Source organism: Vicugna pacos, chromosome 15 (assembly GCF_048564905.1).
Source record: "Vicugna pacos chromosome 15, VicPac4, whole genome shotgun sequence".
Taxonomy (NCBI): Eukaryota; Metazoa; Chordata; class Mammalia; order Artiodactyla; family Camelidae; genus Vicugna; species Vicugna pacos.
In genome coordinates, this window is record NC_133001.1 from 38,381,595 (window position 1) to 38,403,827 (window position 22,233).

At 42.3% G+C, this 22,233-nt stretch overlaps 1 long non-coding RNA gene across 1 annotated transcript in view; it reads right to left on the bottom strand.

The window, feature by feature from the left end:
• Window positions 1–3,610: 3,610 nt before the first annotated feature.
• Window positions 3,611–22,233, bottom strand: part of LOC116283442 (uncharacterized) — a 41,983-nt gene continuing 23,360 nt past the window's right edge. Inside the window, exons 4-5 of the long non-coding RNA XR_004193023.2 lie at window positions 6,433–6,531; window positions 3,611–3,691 (exon numbers count right to left, since the gene is read on the bottom strand). This is a non-coding gene — a long non-coding RNA (uncharacterized lncRNA). The remainder of the gene's footprint in view (window positions 3,692–6,432; window positions 6,532–22,233) is intronic.

The following is a 22,233-nucleotide window of genomic DNA, read 5'->3' on the forward strand; positions in this document are numbered from 1 at the left end:
CAAGAGAGAGACTGAGGAATGAGAGAGGGGGTCCTCAGCTAGCCTATGCAGACCTTTATGGCAAAACCAAAACAGACTTCCATTTCAGGTGGAGATCTTTGAATACAGCCCAGTTGGACTGTAGCGCAAAGTCGCCCCTGGGCCAGCGAGTGCCTCTGTGCTGACCCTGAGGGTCTGGCCATGGCAATATGGGCTCTGTCCATATGGAGTCTAACGAGGTAAACAGACCTGGAATAATTAGATGTGTGGTGAGTACTGAAAAAGGAATGTGGGAAATGAGACCTGTAAAAGGAAAAGGACCAGGGGCATGGGCTGCCTTCCTATAAATTTTGAAGAGCTAATCTACAAAAGGAAATTCACCAAAAATAGAGTTTCATGTCCACTTTCTGATTTCCCTTTCTGATTATTCTGGTCCCTTCTCACCTTGAGTATAATCAAGAGTATCACACAATGGCAGTTGCTAAAGACAATGAAATAACTCTGTCTGCAGCGAGCAAAATCTGCTCATTAATTTAGCTTTTGTTGAGATTTTTTCATACCCATTTATTGAAATTTCTGAACATTAAATGTGAAACTATATAATAATTAAATAGCTATCAATGTGACTTTATATATGCTTGTGATTCACCCTCACCTAACCTCATTGGGCTGATCAACATTCAAGAGGACACAAAGGAAATACATTCTTAGTCTCGAAGAGTGTGCAATTTGAAAAATACTTGGATGTACATTGAACTGAGATGCACCTGAACTCTATGAAACACTAGTCTTTTGATCACAAAGCGGCCCCCAACTACTTGCATTTCACTTTCATATCTCAGGTTTTAAACATTTGTTTGATCTTCCATTCAGTCAGTGGAAGTTTACCTAGTTTCCCTGCTTAAATTTAAATTCAAAGATGCCCAGACACCTGCAAGGTTGGTTGAGTGACAGGTAAGCAAACAGAGTAACGCTCTCTCCCCTCAGAGACATCTACTTACAAATCATGATCCAATTTTAAGAGGAACCTTCTGCTTTGCGTCAGCTTCAATGCTTCCTGGGTTGTTGAGTTGCTGGACTTGCTTCTTTATGTAAATTCCAGGACATTTAGTCATCATTATTTCTCTTGTCTACGTTAGAATTTTCACCCAATGGCACAAGAATGTGATGCTGCGTGAGTTTAACACTTGATCTAAATTTTTTTCCTAAAATATTCCCTCTGCCTCCTATTAAATTGATGAAAATATCATACAGTGAATAAAGGAGCCTAGAAAAAAGAAGAAAAATGAGGGCAGTTACTGTGCCACCTCTATGTATCAATTCCTAGCCAGCCTGCCTGGCTTTCTAAGACCCAAGACCTTCAAAGATGGCCTCCTCCCTCTTGCAACCTCATCTTGGGCTACTCCCCTAAATGAACCTCTGTTCCAACTACATTTATCTACCCGTTTTTCTTCTTTCTCTTTGGGAAAAAAAAGACTGGCCAGTTGCTAGTCTGCAAGAAAGGACACCCATATTCCTGCCTCTAGTCTCTGCTCCCATCATTCTCCTGCCACGTCTTCATCTCTTCAACTAAGTCCTCCTCTTTCAAAATAGAATTCAAGATCCTTCCATGAAGCTCTCTGGACCACCCTGAACCTCAGTTTATTTTCTCTTTCGAACTCCTGTAGCATTTGTAATCCATCCTAGGCATTAAGCACAGGATACATGCTTTGTAGTAGACACAGAACACTTTTTGCGGGGGAAGCCTTTTTAAAATTCTTGGTCTTACTAAGATAAACCAAAACTAAGGCAAGCCATGGTTACGAATACTGAGTTTTGGTTACAACGCCCGACAACCAAGTGACTTGTCTTTAGTTCTTTGAAGGCAAGGTTCTGCTGAGCAAAGGGGTCTGCCCCAATTTTCCCCCAAATGTAAATTAACCTAAATTGAGTTTCTTTACCTGAATCAAGCAATGGCCCTCTCTACGGGAAAAAAAAAATCTTCCTATCTCTAAACTGATGATTTGGAAAGTTCTCTAGAAAGAATTTTGTCATATTTGTGTCTGTAAGCTATTACATTCCCAGTTACACCATTAAAATAGTCAAGGCTTTTATAACATCTCTTTTTGTTGCCCTCTCAACTTACCCTATTAAGGGAGACCAGGACATACTCTGAGAAGGCAACTAGTAAAAATCCACATAAGATGGATGAACTGAGCAATATACAGGAGTAACTCACACCACCAAAGAAATACCAGTTATGCAAGGAGAGGCCTGGCTTTCTGAAGGGTGAGGGGAGACCAGTAAAACCAGCCCAGTGTCTGTGGTTCCTCCAGGTTTCCCGGTTTTAAAGGCCAGGCTACTGCTGAGAGGGATCAGGTTACATCTGCCAGCTGCCCCAGAACTTTCCACTTAACCCTTTCCAATCCACGACCTGGATGTTCCACTTCCATTTCTCTTAAAAGAAAGAGCATCTTTCATCTTTGTGTTTCCCCCATGTTTTCTTCCCAACACACAGGTACTTGCAAACCCCACCCCACCCCACCCCCACCTCCATGGAGCTGCCTGTGCCCACACTGACTTCCAAGCCTCCATCTCACCCCTGGAGGCGTGTGTTGAGGGCAGACACCTGGTGTGTCACATTCCCATTGCCTTACACGGTGTGCAAGTCCTAGTAAATGCTTGTTGTAAGTAAATGCGTAGTGGGTGTTTGTTGAGTGAATGACTGTTCCTTTGGACACCTGATTGCAATGAGCAGTCCGCAATGAGACACCTCCAACTATCTTTTTGTCATCATAAGCAAAAAGCTTGCCCAGGATCTTTAAGTTATTATCAAGGGTCTGGAGACTGAGTCATCCACCCATTCGCTGACTCATTTATTCATTCACTAGCCACTTTTGAGAGCCAGTTGTTTTCTAATTAACAAAGAATGGGGGGTGAATTTTAGAAATTTTTCCTTAGGGATCTAACATATCTGAATAGATGCAAGGATTCTCTCTGAAAGTTGGGAAAATTTTCTTTAGGAGGCATGGGATAGAGGGGTGGATAGGTGGGATCTCTTCCTACAGTCCTCTTGCAAGTAACTGCTAGAAAATCATTGGCAGAAAATCTATGACCTCATTGAACAGCATCTGTAGGATGTAAACGCATAATCCTGGGTATCTGCTTGCCAGGAAGGAGTAGAATGTATGATTAAGAGCACAAACTTTGTCAACCCACCTTGGCTCAGTTCGTAGTTCTGCTCCTAGGTCTGGGGGTAAACTTTGGAGCCTAGGCCCATGTTCTGGGTGAATCTAGGAAGCAGCTGGCTGGGTGTTAAGGAACTAAATGCTTGAAGCCCCCTTGAACAATCCCTTTTATGAGGGAATGTTTTTGAGTTACTCAGTGCTGCCCTGGGAACCGCTTCTCAGCTGGAGGCAGTAGGAAATAGATCATCTCAGCCGTAGATCTGTCAAGGCTGCTGAGTTTTTTTTTTTGTTTTTTTTTTTTCTTTTCTTTCTTATCACTTTATGGTTCAGCACACAGAATAATTTCTTAGTGATCTTGAAGTGTGTCCTGATAGCCAGCCCAGCCTCTGCTCGCTGCCTGCCCTAACTCTTCCGGTAGCCATCTCTGGAAAGATGGAGCTTCCTCCTGGGCTTTTAGAGTCTTTTGTGTCTTCCACTTGGTGGAGCAAGGTCAGAGGATCACTATCTCAGGTGCTCTTGCCTGCAGATGGCAGGATTGGATTGGCCTGGGAGAGGATTTAGAGCAGAGACAGAAGAGGAGACCTCAGTTTTACAAAGGGAGACAGATGGTGGGAGGAAGGAAAGGGAAGAGATTCATTCCTATTCACTCACTGAGCACTTACAAAGGCCCATAAGTGGCTTGGGAGGCTTCTGCAACTGTCAACGCAGAAAGGGGCCATGTGATAGACATTTAACCAAAAAAATGGCATTCCATGATTTAATAAACCACAAACCTGTCTAAGCTTCTATTTTCTTATCTATACAATGAGACTAATATCTAACACAGATCTCAGCAAGCTTTGTCTGAAAAGGGGCAGAGAGTAAATATTTTCAGTTTGGCACACCATAGCGCCTCTGTCGCAACTACTCGACTTGGCCATCGTAGCATGGAAGTAGCGTAGACAATACATAAAGGAATGGGCATGGGTAGATTTGGTCTGCGGGCCATAGTTCGCCATCATCTCGTCTATTCCTGTCATCTAAGATGTAGGGTGTTGTGCAGACTGAATGAGCTAATCCAAGCAACATACTTTTAGTACAGCATGCAGCAGACCAGCACTCAATAAATATTAGCTATTATCACTGCTCCAGGTTTAGACTCTCCCGTGTGTATGTGCTACCTTTGCTCACCTTAGTGAGTGAGGCAGTCCTCCGTGCTCCTTGGGAGATATTCCTATCCCTCCCTTGGGCACATAGAGGATGACACAGATTGGTTCTCTGAGAACCCTGAGATGGAGTTTAGGGTCCAGGGTATTTATTTAAGGACTGTCCTTAGGAGTAACCTGTGGAAAGAAGGAGAAGGGAGAAAGATTCGGCAGAGGGAGAAGCTGAATAGCCCAACAAACCCACAGGGATCTCTGAAGCTAAAATGGCCATTAGAGTCATCCTACATTGGGTCAAAGTGGCTGGGCCTTGGTTCCCCTAACTGGAGCGGTCATTGGATGTGGGCTGCCCTGGGAAAGGAAGGGCCTGGGGGGAGGCAGGTCTGCGGCTTAGGCACTCCTGGAGGGGCTGACAGGTGAAGACTGTCTGCCGACAGCACGCCCAGCAGCAGGGGCAACAAGAGTAGGAGAGGAAGATGTGACCAATTCTGACCATGAATTTTGCATAGAAATGACAGGTGTCATTTGCAAACCAAGTATTTTATTGTTGTGGCAAGATCCTCCACAGCTCCTTCCTCTGTAGTGACCAGCAATTTCAAGGTGGTGGCTGCTCCATCACCCTGGGTCCTAGACCGACAACAGTGAACAGAGTTTTTTTATCAACCTGTATTGAAAACCTAATGTGAGCAAGAGTTAAAGCCACTGAGAGTTTAAGGTTGTTTGTTGCTGCAGTATTGCTAGCTCTCTGAGTCCTCAGCTGCTGCACTGGATGGATTTGAAGGTTCTGAAGTGAAGACACATCAGATAATCTTCCAAAATTAGGGAACTGTTTTGAAGCCACCATCATCATTGCCGGCATCATCATCAGAGCTAATGCTAGCATTTACCTGAATTTTCTAATTTAATCCTTATAACAACCTATGTATAACACAAGACTTATTACCCTCATTTTAGAGATTAGGAAACTTTTATAGAGGTTCATTAATTTGCACGAGGCCAGGGGTCTGCAAACTATAACCCGCAGGCCAAATCCCACTCACTGCCTGTTTTTGTAAATAAAGTTTTATTGGAACACAGCCATGCCCATTCATTACAAAGTATGTAATTATAGTTGCTTTCATGACACTGTGGCAGAGTTGAGTAGTTGCATATGGTCTGCAAAGCTGAAAATACTTACCATCTGGCTCTTTTCAGGAAAGGTTTGACCACTCTCCCTCTCTTCCCCCAACTCTACACAAGGCCTGGTTCCAAACCAGGTTGTCTGACTCCAGAGACACCACTCATAATTCAGATAGAAGTAAACACTAGGTAGGCTTGGAGCCTCTAGGGGTGTTATAAAACTTTCCCATTTGCATTATCCTCACTGTACATTTTTTCACTTACAATTTTCATGACATTTATTTCCAGCATTATGACAGCTTCCATATACTGAAAATTCTCCCCTAAAAAAACACTCAGAAAATTCTGGCTAAAATGAATAGCTGACTTGGCAAGAAATTAAGGTAAATCTTCAGAGGCTAAAAATGAAGTTGAAGCCAGAATCCAAAATGAGCATGGTGAATGCTCACTCAAGCAGGCAGCAGGCCCCTAATGGCATTTTCTGGGGGTGGGGGTGGGGCAGATGACAAGGCAATAAACTGTCAGCATGGACACTTTGGAATGAGTCCCCATAGCCCCAGATTTCCACTGCAAGAGTGGACTAGAAAATATTTGCCCTGCAAAAGGAAGACTGCAAAAAAAGGGAGGTGGGGGGGTCTCAGCTTTGATTTCGGTTGAAGGGAAAAAAGGCCCCTACTCACTGACAGAGGTAATAACCACAATCCAAACCTCAAGTCTGGGGTTCAGATTCACTCTATGTGCTTATTCTGAAACTATTTTAAACCAAGGAAACTGATTTAAAATAGTCCTAGATTATTAGCTCCCCAGGCACTTCGCCAAGTAAACACAAATAGAACATCCTCTCAAGTCTCCTAAAATTCTCACAGATAATGCCCCCAAAAAATGAGCTCACAATGAAAAATTAGAAGACCACTCACAGAGCAAGACATCGCGGGACAGAGTAGCACCAAGATCAAGCAGCAGATTCAGACAGAAAAGTTCTTTGGATGTTAGAGCTACCATGGGTATCGGGGCTTGGCACTTACCACGTGTAGCAGGGCTTGGTTTTATAAAGGGCCATGTGGGATATGTTTCAGGCTTCGCAGACTGTGCAGTCTCTATCAAAAAGACTCCACTTTGCCGTTCTAGAGTAAAAGCAGACACAAGCAGTATGTAAACAAATGGGCTCAGCTGTGTTTCAATAAACCTTAATTTAAAAAAAAACAAGGAGTGTGCCAGATCTGTAAAATAAGTATATTTTAAATATTTAAAGAATTTAATATATAAGTAGAAAATACAGTACTATCATTAATATCCAGGCAAATTCTTAACTACTGGAAGTAAAAGTTACAGTTGAAATCTTAGGATTCAACATATGAGTTTACTAGCAGATTAGAACAACTGAAAAACATAGTTAGCAAGTTGAAAGTTGGATATGACAAAATTACTTAGAATATAGTACAGAAAGACAGAGGAGGAAATTATGAAAGAAAGATTAATAGATATGAAATTTGAGTGAGAAGTGCTAACATTTATCTAATCAGAGTTCCAGAAGGAGTGAATAGAAAGAACAGGAGAGAGATAATACTCAAGAATTTCCATGGATACTTCTATTTAGGACCTACAAAACTCCAGAAAATATACCCAGACTAATCCTGGCAAATTGCAGAACATTAAAGACAAATTGAATAGCTTTAAAAAGCAGCCCCCAAAAAAGACAGCTTAGCCGTTTGATGTCTGATTTCTCATGAACAAGAGCAGACACCAAAATACTGTAAGATAATGTCTTCAGAATGCTGAAAGAAAATAACTGTCAATCTACAATTGCATACCCAACAAAATTTGTTTCAAGAATGAGGATGAAATAAATATTTTTATATGAACAAAAGCTAAGATAATTTATTACCAACAGACTCGGTTAATATTTAAAATGCACAAGAAATAAAGGAACTTAAATGTATATATACTTTAGGAAGAAGGAAAAGAATCACCAAAGGGAGACTTGAGGTTTAAGAAGGACAGTAACCAGTAAGCAAAGAAAGTGGTAATCATGTGATTAAATCTAAATAAACATCAACTCTAATAACTTCTAATTTGTGAAGTTAAAAAAAACTGGGAGGGGCACGTAAATAGAGGTACTATTCTGTCTCTTATCACGGGCACATTAAGTGTTCATGAGCATGTGTGTGTGCGTGTGCACGTGTGCTGTACTATCCTCTATATAGGATGTTTCTCAAGCCATTTTTAATAGAAATAAAATACTGGACAATAATAGCCCCTAAACTGGAAAGAGTTAAAGCCCTCTAAATTTCAGGAATATAATTTAGGGTAAATATAATTTAAAACTCTTAACCATTAAAAAAATTAGAAATGGAATCTAAAAATTCCAAACAACTAGAGGAGAAGACAATGGAATAAGAACTTTATAGGACAAATAGAAAGCATGAAAAAGATAGTAAAAATAAATGGAAATGTATCAATGATCACAAAAAATAATAAATAAAACTTGCCAGCTAAAATTTCATTTCTTTTAACCCAGCTATATTCTTCTTGTAAGAAACACTTAAAACAAAAGCACAGCAAATGTTTGAGGGTAAAATAATCGAAAAAGTTTTTAAGGCAAATTAATTTTCCCAACAAATAAAAATAACCTTCTACTTGCTTTCTGGAGTAGGCTTGAACTCCTCGTACAAAGTGACGTGTTATAATAAAACAAGAAGAAAAATTGAATATGAAGATAAATGAGAGATTACCTGTGTTCAAAATTAATACTCTCTGACAAACCTGAAAGTATGGAAAAATAGCTCCACTGGTGCTATACCTGTAGAATTCGAGCAAGCCTTGGCAGAAACCTGGGGTTTAATAGTGAGTTAAAAATAAATGCAATTTATCATTATTCCAGTTTGGGTCAAATTTCTTGACATAAAATGTAGTTTATAAAATAATCAGATAACATTTCAAAATAACTTGTATTTTGAGACAAAGGATGGTGAAATCACTCTTCATTGTATTAATATCACTCTAAAATTTATGAAGCATTGTTCATTTAAATGTAAGAATTCTAGGGGAAGTATACAATAAATCATTTTGAAATACAAATGGATTTTAAGTCAGGGACAAAAAAATATACCTAAGGGTGAGTAACTGCTGCATTAAAACAGAGAAAGATTAGAAAGAACCTAACTGAATAACACAGGAATGGGTAAAGTGTGAAGCATGTGTAGAATGAAACATTTTTATAGCTATTTTAGTGACATTGGGAAATACCCATGATATAATTAGTGAACAAAATAATATACAAAATTCTAAATACAAAATGATCATAAACATATTTAAATGTAGTAAAATATGTCTAGAAATAGGATTGGGGGAAAAAAACAACAGAATATTAAGAGTAATAGGAAGATGAATAATTTGTATTTTCTACTTCATATTCTATTTTCCAAGTTTTTACAGTGAGCACTTTTATCGTCACAGAGCAATCTTATTTCACATCTTTAATATTTTGTTAGTTTATATTTATATTATGGTCCAGAATCTCTGTGAATGAAAGAGTATGGGAAAAATGAATTCAGGAAAGAGACAACCTGGCAAGCCTTTAAGAAACCGTTTTAAGAGGCTGTTGTATTTCTAATTAGTATGTAACTTGATATTAAGCAACTTCCTCACTTAAAAGGTTCATGAAGGTGCAACAAAGCCAAGCCCAGAGGTTGCTATGGCTACAGAGGTAAACCTGATTAGGTTGGTATTTACTCTGCTTCTGAGGTGAGGCCAGAGACAGAATGTCCCGGCTCCAAAATGAGACAAATCCCCTCTTTGTGCCTCTGTCTGGTCTCCTCCCCTATCTGTCCCTCCTTCCTCCCCTCCACCTCCCCTTTCCCATCTTTCCTCTCTACTTCTTAGGCTCCAGTGCAGTCAACACCATCAGACCCTGCTCTCCCTGACCCCTCCCCTTTCTGGGTCTCCACAGGGTGCTGCACTTTTCTGAGCAGCAACCTCACCATAAATGCTGGAAGGCAGGATTTCTTTCCCACTGTACCCTGGGTGCCCAGGACCTGTCCATGGTAGGTGCCAAGTAAACATTTGCTGACCAAATGAATGAATGAAAGAAATGAGTGGAGGCTCAATCTCAGTCTCTACTGTGGGTTCCTCTTTGTCTACTCTTCCTTAAATACAGTCATGCTTCAAGAGCCCATACTCAATTGCTTTTTCTTTTCCTTCCTCATGTTTCCCCATGATCTCCCTTCTTTTTGTTTTAGCTAACATTCATATGTAAATGAACCCAACTTTTCAACTCAGCCTCATCTTTGTTCCCTCATCTGTATTTCCGTTGGACCTAAAGAAACTCCTTACTCTCATCCTTAACTCATCATCTTCCTATCAGTCACCCCTCCTCCTAAGAGCCCCAACTCTCTTAACATCACCACCACCATGCCCTCAACACTCCAGATTTATGCTCAGAGAAGCCTTTTACTCTCCTCCCACCCTCCCTGATGCGGTGGTCTCTCTGAAATTATGTCCCTCTTTCCTAATCCATTCCCACTGCCCTGTTCCACTTCTTACCAAGATCATCGCCAAACCCGGAGGGATTTCTTTACTTGGAATCTGCACTTCCCAGGGCTGCTGGATCTATTTTCTAAACCATACATCTTGCTCAAAAACTCCTGATGTTTCCCTTTGCCTTCAGAATAAACCTAAGTACACAAGGCTCCTCTCAGTCATTAGGTCTTTTTCCTGCTTTGTGTCTTTCTCATCACATGTCCCCACAGCCACCACTCTACCCTCCTCAATCTCTCTCTCCTCTCCCTGTGCCTCCCCAGGCTTCTGGCTGGTCAGCACTCCCTTCAAGCAGAGTCCATGACCATCACAATTCCCCACCCGCCTGGATGACATTCTCCACCACTCTGCCTCTCAAATTGCTCTGCTCCCTCCAAAGCCCACATGAAGTGTCACCTCCTCTGAGAAACTTTTCCCCTTTGGTTGGGATTAAGGGTGCTCTCCCCTGTGGTCCAATAGCCTCCCAATTATGCTTCCTTTTTAAAAAATTTTTTTCTTTTGTTGTGTGTTTTTTTGGGGGGAGGAGGTGATTAGGTTTATTTTATTTATTTATTTGATGGAGGCACTGGGGATTGAACCCAAGACCTCGTGCATGCTAAGCATGTGCTCTACCACTAAGCTATACCCTCCCCCATTATGGCTCCCTTTAGAGCACAGGTGAAGGTTATGGGCTACAGGTGGGTGGGCCAAGGAAGACAGCGAGGATGTGAGGTTTTCCTCCTAGAGTGAGTCCAAGTTTTTGATGTTGAAACCACTCCTCCTTTTGCTTTACCACAACCAAATAATTCATGCACTACCTCATCTCCTCATGGAACAAGATCTGGTCCATCTTCTACCTTTAAAAAGGTCAGAGTTAAATTCTGGCCCATTCCCAATTTCTCCTTCCTCTTTCCATGTGTGGTTATTTGGCAGAACCAAGAAATGGAAGGGAGGGTCACTGGCTTTTAGAAGAAGTCACTGCCAAAGGCAGCTAAAGCAACATAATATTTTCTTTGTAAAAATAATTTTGGCAGAACCTGGTTGTTTTCCGCAGACATTTTAAGCAACTAAAACAAGAGTTGGGATTGTGTTTCCAAACAAGTGAAAGCTGCCTCTGTTCCGCTCATGCTTCCCCCTACACTCTAGGAAGTGGAAAATTTATGGCAGAAGTAATTTCCTTCATTTTTCCATCCTCTTCACAAAGCAACCCCTGACCTTGGGAGCCTCCACCTAGAGCCAGAGCGTAGTCGACTGAACAGGAAAAAGAAACGCAAACCTTAGGAAATAAAGGGTTCGTCATACAAAGCCTTACACTCAAGCCATTGTCTTGAATGTTTTGGATAACTTGAGTTTTAGTTTAGGAAAGAAAATCTGAAACAGAACAATTACATCACAAATGGAACATTTATATAGTTACTGGGATAGAAAAATGTTCAGCGCAGGAAAAGCCTTCATGATTTCAATGAGATCCAGGTGGAACAGCCCTTCCAGCAAACATCTACACACCAGCCCATAAAAATGATGGAAAAGGCACAAGACAAGAATAAAAGCAACACCATGCCAGGTGCTCATCCAATTAAACCCACATCGTCTCTGAGCTTGTCCTTCCAGCTGCTCCCACCGTCCACTCTCCTCCCTCCGAAGGGCTTACATCTTTCTCGTGCTTTGTGGGGTCTTCTGCGCACTGTCTTCCTCCCTTCCCTCACCAGGCAACCAAATTCTCTCGTGACCCAGGACTGGGGAGAGCCACAGGGAGAACAGAATGACCAATGCAACAAGTAATGGCGACAACGTCAGGAGCCCTTGTTGAGCACCAAGCGCTGGCTGGATGCTCTGCATGGATTCTCTAATTTAATCATGACAACACTCAACAGTAGGTTCTATAACTATTCCCATTTTATAGGTGCGGGAAATTAGGCTTAGAGGGGTTAACTATCTTGTCCAACATCACACAGCTGGTTAGTGGCAGAACCAGCGCTCAAACTTAATCTGACTCCAAAGTTAATCACTGTAACCAACAGCCTATGCATCTTCCCATAAGAGCTACCCGTTGCAGATACCACCTAATGTACTCATTTATCTTCCCTCAAAACAAATGCAAACGTTGATGCTATCTTATCCATTTTACAGATGAGGAAACACTGATATACTAGTGGAGCACATGCAGTTTGCCAGGAAATACACATGGATATGTGTGTGTGTGTGTAGATACATGTGCGCAGAATTCAGATTATTATTCATATTTTACACATGGGGACCCTGAGAGTCAGAATAATTTCCTGGTAGGAAAGTGTCAAAATTTGGATTAGAACTCAAGTCTGCTTGTATCTAGTTTTGACTGTGTACTCCACACTGCCAACGAATGGGCCTTTTAATAAGCCCCAAACTGCAGCCCATAAGCACATGTCCCCTCCCAGGTCTGCAGCATCAGGCGTGGTGTGTGGAACCAGGTAGAATACGCATGGATGCGGAGAGAACTCATGGGGAAGAAAAGGCGATGGGGGAGGGAGCAGTGGGGAAGTGGGGGGTCACAGGCCTGAGCTACTTGGAGACAAAACAGTTTGCTTCCCTGAGGTCCTCAGGAGAAGTCACCACAGTAGGCAGTGCAGGAAGTGGGATGTGTACGAGCAGGGCACAATTCTAGCAGGAAGAGGAGAGGCCATGTTAGAGCAGGATGGAGAAAGACTTCCCTCTCAGCTGCATGGGAGTCAGAGGGATGGCCTGGTTTACCTGCTGGGAAGGAGGGCTCCCCTGTCCCCAAAGCCCACTACCCCTCCTCCAGTCCCACCTAGGCACAGCTCTTCCCCATACTCCCTGGACAAAAAGAAACCTGCTTTTTGTACCACAAAGAAGGCCACGTTATAATCTGCATGGGCCCATTTCTACAAGTTCTGCTCCTGTATCTGTCCTTCTTACCTGGCTCTTGATCAAAACTACACTATTAGGGAAGTTAAGAAAACCCGCACATCTCTCTGCCAGTGTGTGCAGCGCGTAGTCCATACTGTGTCTGGGGTGATCACCCACCACTTTATTTGTGATCAGAGAAATAAGCCAAGTCCTAGAGGAACACCTTTCCAGGCACAAGATTATAAGCCAAAAAGGACTAAGAAGGATGGAGACCTGGGAAGTTAGAGGAAAAATCTTATCAAGGGATGAAGGAGAATGGGAGTCAAGGGTGAGAGAAATGGGACAAGCTGGAGAAATGGCTGGAGCACTACAGGTGGTACCTCATACCTAATCCTTAGTTGAAAGTGAGAGAAACTCATCAGGCAGAACTCTTCTGTGCTAAAATAGTTCTGACTTTCATTCAAAGAGGATGAGATGCAAAGAGAGCTTGGAATGTTAACATAAGCATGGCCTTTCTCACACAAGTGAGGTGAGTCATCTGCCTGAAATGCAGCAGTAGAAGGCAGCAGCAAGTTCAAAAGAAGCAGGAAGAAACAGCCTTATATGTGAAAAAGAGATGCCAAAGATGGCACCATCCTGTGCAGGGAGCCCCTTAATAAGAGTGGACGCGGGATAGAATTACAGGAGAAATATAAACCAGGGTCCTTCTGGGGTGAGCATTTACCACAATGGCCCAGGCAAGGATGAGGCTTTCTGAAAGCAGACCACAGAACCACAAGCAAGCAATCACAGGGGTAGGGACTTGATCTATCTTTATGTCTGTTGGAATTCAGTTTGCTAAAATAGAGTTGCTTATAAATTTTTTTAACATTCCTAGCTAACAATTTCAGTTCTCAGATAGAAGAAGAAGCTGCCATTCTGGATATAATTTTAACCAATGAGAAAGAACTAGTTTCTGGACAGAAATTACAGGAATCTTGGCATAACATGACCATGTCTTTTGGGAGTCTATAATAGCCAGGGCAGAGAGCACTGCACACGTTCGAAGGCAATGTAATAATGAAGAATTCCAGTGGAAAGGAAAAGGATAAGACAGCTCTTAAGCCAGTGTGGCCACACTGAAAACTTTCTCATGAACTCGTGTGTTTTAAAAAAGACCTATTCATGGGAGATAATGAGGGATGTGTAGTCAAGAATTAATACAAAAACGAACATTTTCAGGAAGGCTAAAGCCTCAGCTACTGGGAAATTCAAGAAGCACGAGAGATTGTAAAGGTATTCTGTGAAAGCTTCAGTTTAGAGAGAGAGAGAGAGAGAGAGAGAATGGGGTGGGGGAGGAAGGAGAGAGGGAGGGAAGGAGGAGAACAAAAGGAGAGAGATAAAAGGAAGAAGGAGGAAGAAGATGAGGAAGGGAAGAACAAGAAGGAACTGACAGGAAGATGGTGTCAGGTTAACAGGCAACAAAAGGTCCAAATTGCCAAATACTCAAATTCCCTCTTCTGGAGCAAGGAAAATAGATTTTGAATGTTAATCGTGCAGCAAAAGAGACCAAGAGGAAAGAGGAGCACACAATAAGTTAGGAAATCAGAAAAATCTAGGCATATAGATTATTTCAAACCTGTGCCCAGACAAATTATATTGTAGAGTACAAAAATGATGTGCAGATATAATCTCAGAGCTACTGGCAGTGCGTTTGAGAAATCATGGAGAATGGGAAAGATGCCAGACACCTTGGGAAATGTTCTAGCTTGCAATATATTGGGGAAAAACCCCAACAGATACTGAAAACTAAAGATCCATAACCTGGATATGATTCTCACCAAAGAGGGTGAGTTCCACTGGCCCCTGTGGTGGTTAAAACACATGGGCCTTTTTCATGAGACATGTTGCAAACTAGAGTCTTCCAACAGAGGATGGTCAATGTGATGAGAAAGTTGGAAGCCAGGCTGTACAAGGGAAGGCTGAGAGGTGCGTACAGCACAGAAATCACACAACTAAGAAAAGAATCAAAGATTTGAAATGTCTGTATAAGAAGCTGTAGTCATTTTATGCTGCCTTCAAAACCAGAACTAGAACCAACAGGAGACATTTTAAATAGGCATTTTTTTTCCTTAATATTTGCAAGTATTTTCTGTCCCTTCTTTCATTCGACAAGGGTTTATTGGGCACATACTTTGTGCCAGATTCCATGCTAAGCGCTGAGGATACATGATAGATCCTCTTCCCTCCTTCACTGGACTTAGTCCTACAGAGGAAAACAATAAATACATAAGCAAGGAATATAACCACAGATTATAGCAAAGCCAGGAAGGAAAGAACAGGGGAAAGAGAGAGAGTAAAATAAACGTAACTACTTTAGAGATGGCTTTAGGGAAAGCTGCTCTGCGGAGGTGACAGTTGTGCTGAGAGCTACATGACAACGAGGGTAGAGTTGTGTGAACACTTTGGGGGCAGAGAGAACAGCAGGTGCAAAGGCCCTGAGACTGGAAAGAGCTTGACTTGTTCCCAGAACTGAAAGGAGCCAGGAAGGTAAAATTGGTGAGTGAGAGAGAGGAAAATGTGAGATTGTGAGACAAGGTGGAAGAGACAGACAGGAATGAGGGACGAGATGTCACAATCCTAAGGAATTCAGAATGTATTCCAAGAGACACAGGAAGCCATTAAACATTTTGAGCCGGAAAGTCACACGATCTGATTGATGTGTGTTTTGAAGGTTATTCCAGCTGCTTGGTAGTAAATGGATCTGTGAGGGGCTGACAGGGAAGCAGAGACAGCATTGAGGAGGCTACTGTAGTACTTAGATTGAGGGTGTACAGTCAAGGTGGAGAGAAGTTCATTTGAATTTTTTTGAAGTAACATAGACAGAATTTCCTGATGAACTGAATATGGAGTTTGAGGGCTAGGAGGAAAAGTCGTGAGAATGATACAAAGCTGGAATCAGGGGGCAGGCCTTGAGCGGCCACCTGAGCAGAGACTGCAAAATGGGACCTGGAACCGGGCTGACAGGATGGGCTGGAAAGACTAAGGTTGCATTTGATTCAGTGATGACAACAGAACTCCTGAAAACACATGTCAAGCACCTACTTCCTGCTGTGGGTCTCCCAAAAGCTCCAGAAAACAGGCTGCTGGTTTGGCACAGTTCTTAAACTGCAACCGGTTATACACTTTATCACAAGCACCAATAAATCGTTTCCACGGAAACTTACAGCACTCCTGGTGAAAACAATAAGAAAATTAGCAAAGTCGCATATCTACTTTGCTATATGTACAGACATATTGTATTATTACATATGCTATGTATTATATATGCAGACAGCTTATAAAATTGTAGTCCTTTGCTCATAGCTTAAAATGTACAAGGCACTCCTGCTCTCCTGCTTTCAGTGCACATAATACACATTAATACCCAACAGACACGAATGCCACACATTTTACTAAAGACAGCACAACATTCTCATCCTGCTCATCCTCCTCATCAGGAGAAACTCTCTCTTAAAATGAGAAGTTTTTCAAAGTTAAGACGTGAGCCTTTCTCATGTCAGAATGGATCCTCAAACTGAACCCTCTCCGTCCCGTTTAACTCCCAATGATCTCCCCTTCCACCTATGAAAAGATTCCTCCCTCCAAGTATCATAAATATTGGACACTACCAGCCGTGCACGAGAATTTAAGTGTGGAAAGGATTCTTCGCTGGAATGTATCAATCTTTAAAAGAGAACCAGGCCCTAACCACAGATAACTGTTGAGACTAGATCTGTGGGGCTGTCAGCTGCTGATATCACATCTGTCTGGCAACACCTAAACATTAGGGTTTTAAACTCCAGATCACAAACAGCGGAACCTCAGCCACACCAAAGAAGCGATCCGTAGCTAGGCCACCTAAAATACCACTGACAGAAGGTTTATGTGGGAACCTAACCCTGGGTACCTTTCTCAACATTAAATTCATTTGACATCTAATACTCTGTTGGAGAGGAAGAGAGAGAGGAGAGAAATGCAAGGCACAAGGCTGGCCAGCAGGTGTGATTTTACATGTTTCTTATTCAGAGGCCCAGGCTGCGGTTTCCACTCCAATGGGGTGTTTTGTCTAACTGTCTGGGCAGTAAAGGGTGTTGTCCCACAAACGATTTGTCACACCACGAGAGCTGCATATCTGGGGACAGAGACAGCCCATACCACATGGCAAAAGGCACTCCTCTTGTCGATTATTGTTCCCGGTGGCAGGTAATTTCTCTGACAGGATGTCATGATTTCATCAGGACTCTGAGTCTATTGAGTGCTGGGTGATAACCTCCACCAGGCAAAGTCGGCCAGGAAGACATGGCTGTTAAAACCAAAGAGAATAAATGGCTAAAGAACTTTCACATAGTAGCAACTGCTGGATGGTTCTTTGGAGAAAATAATGTTTGAAAAAGACAGATTTTACTACCAGATGCCGGTTTTGGCATAGATGACCTTAATGAGGTTAAGGGTAGGTCTTAAAAATCTCTGCTTTCGATTTTTTTTCCCATTCAACATTTGTTTTATCCAGCTGTACCGATGAGACATCTTCATAGAAAAGTACACAATTTAAAAGATAATGGAGTCGGCCAGCCAGTTGAATAAAATATTGCAAAACAGTGTAGCGTCAATGAAGCATCCTGCAGAAGGAGTCAGCTCAGTCAGGAGTGGGCATCTGGGAGAGCTTCTCTTCTTAAAAATCATCCTACGGGCATCTGCTCTTTTTATCCACAAGAGAAAAATTAATTTTCATGCAATCATCAATATGAGAGAGAAGCCCAGGCAGAAATTCGGACCTGCCCTGCGGAGAAGCGGTGGAGGGTAGAAAAAGAAGACGGGAGTGTGGAGGGGAAACTCTGAAAAGTACTCAGAGAATCGGAGAATGGTAATAGGGAAGGATGGAAGAAAAACAGCTTGGGCCCCTCTGGGAACTCTCTTTTCCTGAGTCATAAAACCCTTCTGGTTTCCCCTTGTCTGGAATCGCGGTCCACAACGCTAGAAACAGTATGTTCTTATTTTCCGTTGTGAAAAGACAAACAACCATGAAAACAAGTTTAGGGTAGTTTTCGTAGAGAGGAGGGAAGATTTTCTTTGTACCAAATTAATTAGGCTATTGGAGGAAGGGACAAATGCAAGGGGGAGGGGCACCAGCAGTGACAAATGTTCCCAGGAGTCCCACCAACGACTGGCTCTCAGTCATGGCCACCTGTGCCCCAGCCTTCGGCTTCCATAAGAGTGGTAAAGACTGGGTCTGCCCTAGAGTTGATTCAACTGAGCAGATCTGGGTTGAATATTTATGACAGTCTTTCTGCAGATGCAGAGAACTACGTGGCCTAGGCAGATTTTCTAAGGCAGTGCCGGCACTTTGATCTTCTGGAAGCTCTGACATCTGTTCTTTTCGTCTGTGCATTCGTACGCTTGTAGCAAAGCTCAGAGCAAGACCATGGAACAGCAATCTGAGGCCCTCTAAGCTTGTCCAAAACTAACAAGAGTGGAGATTTACACTTATTGAGATAATAGCATCTCACTAATGCAAGCCAAGAGGCCACCAGCCCATTTGGATTGTAAAATATTCTATGTGCTGTGGAACAGAAATATTGTTTTAGAAACAAATTCTAAGTTTCCCCAGAATAGCTGGCCCTTGAGTGCAGTATTACAGCCCAAGTTATGAGGGCTCTTAGTCCCTACACAGGACTTTAGTCATCATCTCCTCAAAGGTTCTCCCTAGTTAACCAAGGGGTACTAGGGTAGCAGGGCCTCATGACTCAGGAACAAGGGCCCCCTCCCTCTCTGGCTGCAGTCTAAAGCTACTGTGAGTACTGGGCTCATAAAGAGAGCCCACCCTGCAAGGCCTGGCTCTCCTCTGCGGTGACATTTCTGAGCCCTTGTGATGCCAGAACTAGTCCACGGATCAGGGAGGCTAGCATGGCCCACACGCCAAGTCTTGTGGATCAGGCTGAAAGGCCACTTGCTTGACTCCACGCCTCCAAGGTCTTCCACGAACACAGCTCCTGCAGCTTCTGAACTGACTGCCTTCACGTGGAATGCGCTTCCTGGCTGGCCTGCCAGCCCACCCATCTCACTCTCTCCCACTGCCCTCTGGCTCTCCTAGGCCTTTCCACTTCTGAGCCCTTCATCTAACCAGGGGGTTGGCTTCTGGTGGAATTACAGGTGCCACAGCAAGTTATGGAAAAGAGGGATGGGTCCCCCTCTGGGAGGACTCATCTTCTCCATGTGAGCATTCCCCTTCCAGATTCTTGCAAGACTGATGGCTCACTCTGGGTGAGACTCATGGAATTAAAGCCTTCACCATGTACATGTAGATGGGAAGGGGCAGGCAGGAGCTGGAAGACATGGCTCTGCACCCATCTTAGTCATCACCGGCTGGCTGACTTGCAGCGAGCGGCCACCTCACCAAAATCAGAGTCCCACCCAGTGGACGCCGAGGGTCCCGCTGAGCTCTAAACGCCTGAAGGATGTGACGTTGTGAGGGAAAACAGAGTCAGTTTCCTATCTTTTGATGAGAAAGTTTTATACTTGTCAGGAAAGGAATTATTATTTTCCAAGTCAGGAAAACTTTTACAGCCATTAAAATAAACCCAAGAACCTAAGAGAAATGAAAACAGGACCACACAAAACCTTGTACATAAGTGCTCACAGCAGCATTCCTCATAGTAGCCAAAAAAGTGGAAACAACCCAAGCGTCCATCAATTGATGAATGCCTAAGCAAAATGCAGTATACCCATATGATGGAATATTATTTGGCAATAAAAAGTAATGAAGAACTGATATGTGGTACAACCTGGATGAACCTTGAAAAACATTATGCTAAATGAAAGAAGCCAGCCCCCCCCACACACACAGAAGCTTCATACAAAAGGCCACATACTGTATGATTCCATTTAAATGAGATACCCAGAACAAGCAAATCCATAAAGACAGAAAGTAGCTTAATGGTTGCCAGGGGCTGTGGAAAAGAGGGCATGGGGAATAAATGCTAATACGTGAGGTGCTTTTTCGGTTTCATTGTCCAGTGTGTATAGATCATATTTTGTTTACTCATCACTGATGGACATTTGGGTTATTTCTACTTTGGGGTTATTACTAATAATGCTGTTCTGACATATTCATGTACAAGTTTTGTATAAACATATATCTGCAGTTCTCTTGGGTCTACACCTAGGGGTGGAATTTCTGGGTCAGATGGCAACTGTACACGTAACATTTTGAGGAACAGCCAAACTGTTTTCCACAATGGCTGCACCATTTTAGAGTCCCAGCAGCATGAGGGCTCCATTCTCCCCATCCAGCCAACAACTGTTACTCTCCATTAAAAAATGTTTTCTAATCACAGCGTCTTAGTGGGTCTGAAATGGTCCCTCATGTGGTTTGACTTACATTTCCTTGATGGATAAGATTCAGAGCATCTTTTCACGTGCTTATGGGCCATTAATGTATTGGAGAAATGTTTATTCACATCCTGTGCCAATTTTTAAATTTGTTTATTTTTCTGTTTATTGTTTAATTGTAAGAGTCTTTTACATATTCTAAATATTAGACCCTTAACAGATATGAGATTGCAAATATTTTCTCACAATCTGTAGACTGCCTTTTCACTTTCTTGGTAGTGTCCTTTGACCTACAGAAGTTTTAAATTTTGATAAAGTCTGATTTATCTTTTTCCCCCTCTGATTATCTATGCTTTTGGTATCATGTCTAAGTAATCATTGCTAAATCCAAGGTCACGAAGATTTACATCTATGTTTTCTTCTAAGAGTTTTATAATTTGAGCTCTTACACTTAGAGCTTTGATCCATTTTGGATTAGTTTTCATGTATGGTGTGAGGTAGGGTTCAGGGGACTCATTTGGTTTTACATGGATAAGCACCATTTGTTGAGAGAACTATTCTTTCTCCATTGAACAGTCTTGATACTCTGGTTGAAAACAATTGGCCATAGATGTATGGGGTTTTTTTCTGGGATCTCAATTCGATTCCATTGGTCCATATGCTTATCCTCTGCCCGTACTACACTCTTAATTAATGTAGCTTTGTAGTAAGTTTTGAAATGGGAAATATGAGTTTACCTTTGTTCTTTTTCAAGATTGCTTGGGCTATTCTAAAACTTTTGTTGCACCTTGCATCCATACTGTGAAATGGTGTTCTCTCTCTGACGCGCCATTAAAGAGAATTAAAGAGAGCAAACAACGCCAAAGTGGCTTTGTCTTTATACTCTCCTTTCTCTGCGTTGGTTACACTACCCCATTTTAAAATACAAAAGGATCCTTCTCTTTCTCTACATTTCACTTCACTAGCCCCGTGGACTTGTACAGTATTTCTCTATTTGTAAAACCCAGAATGCATGTCCATATACACATGGTAAAAGGCACCTCTATTCCCTTTGTGCCAATGTCACACTTCCTGGGCAAATTCTGCAGTGATTCCAGAAGGCTGGAATCCCTTAGAGTCTTGCATCTCTCATAAAGAACAAGTTCAGTTTGGGGGCCAATTATTTCTGTTTGGGGTTAATGTCGTTAACAAGTTGAACTCTTTCTAAAGAATTAAAACAAACAGTGTACAGCAATTACAAAGGGAGAGAGAAGAAAATCTATTTTAAGAGTCAGAGGCGATGTACCTTTCTGGAAAAAAAAAAGTTGCCTTTTTTTTTTCTATTTGAAATCAAACAGAAATACAGTTCTTAAACTATCTACTGTGCACAGATAAACTGTTGTATGGTCACAGACCCTGGCAACAACTGCATATTTTAATGAGGTGGTTGGCAGAAGCATTTAATGCTACAGCCCTTCTTGTTTCTGATAAATATATTTCGCTACACTAAGTCGAACAAGGGTTTGCAAGAAGGCTTCAGAAAGGCATACAGCAGCATGGAGGATCTGCTCAAGGGGCACAAGCAGCACTGGGCGGCTCTCCGGGAAGTTCTAAGTTTAACAGGTATACTGGGGACAAGAGAGTTCTTCTAAGGGCCTTTTCCTGCTTTAATTGGCTGGCTTAGAACATGCCAGAAGGCCCTCAGCAGCCCCCACAAGAGCAAAACACAAGCCCAGGCAAACCTGCTGCTTCAGCTACTCCCTGAATCCTTCCATCCTTGACTGCAGAACTTCTCCTCCATGAAAGGAAGAAATCAAATTCTGGACGCAAGAACTGTATTAAAGAGGCTCTGACTCTGGGCAGCTTTGAATCCTTTATCCCTTTTATCCTCCATAACAGAAACAGTTCTGGAGAAATTCGCAGAGATGAAAATAATTTCAGCTGAGGAACTTCAATTGGGAGTGACTGGATGTGTTCCGCTGAAGATAGAAAACGTTATGAGATCCAGCAAATCCACAAACCCGTAACTGCATGGGAGAGATGCGTGAGATTAAAAAGTAGCACCGCTTTAATTTGGAAATATATTCTTCAAATACCAAGACAAGTGCAAACAGCAGAGACTAGCATGAGATGGG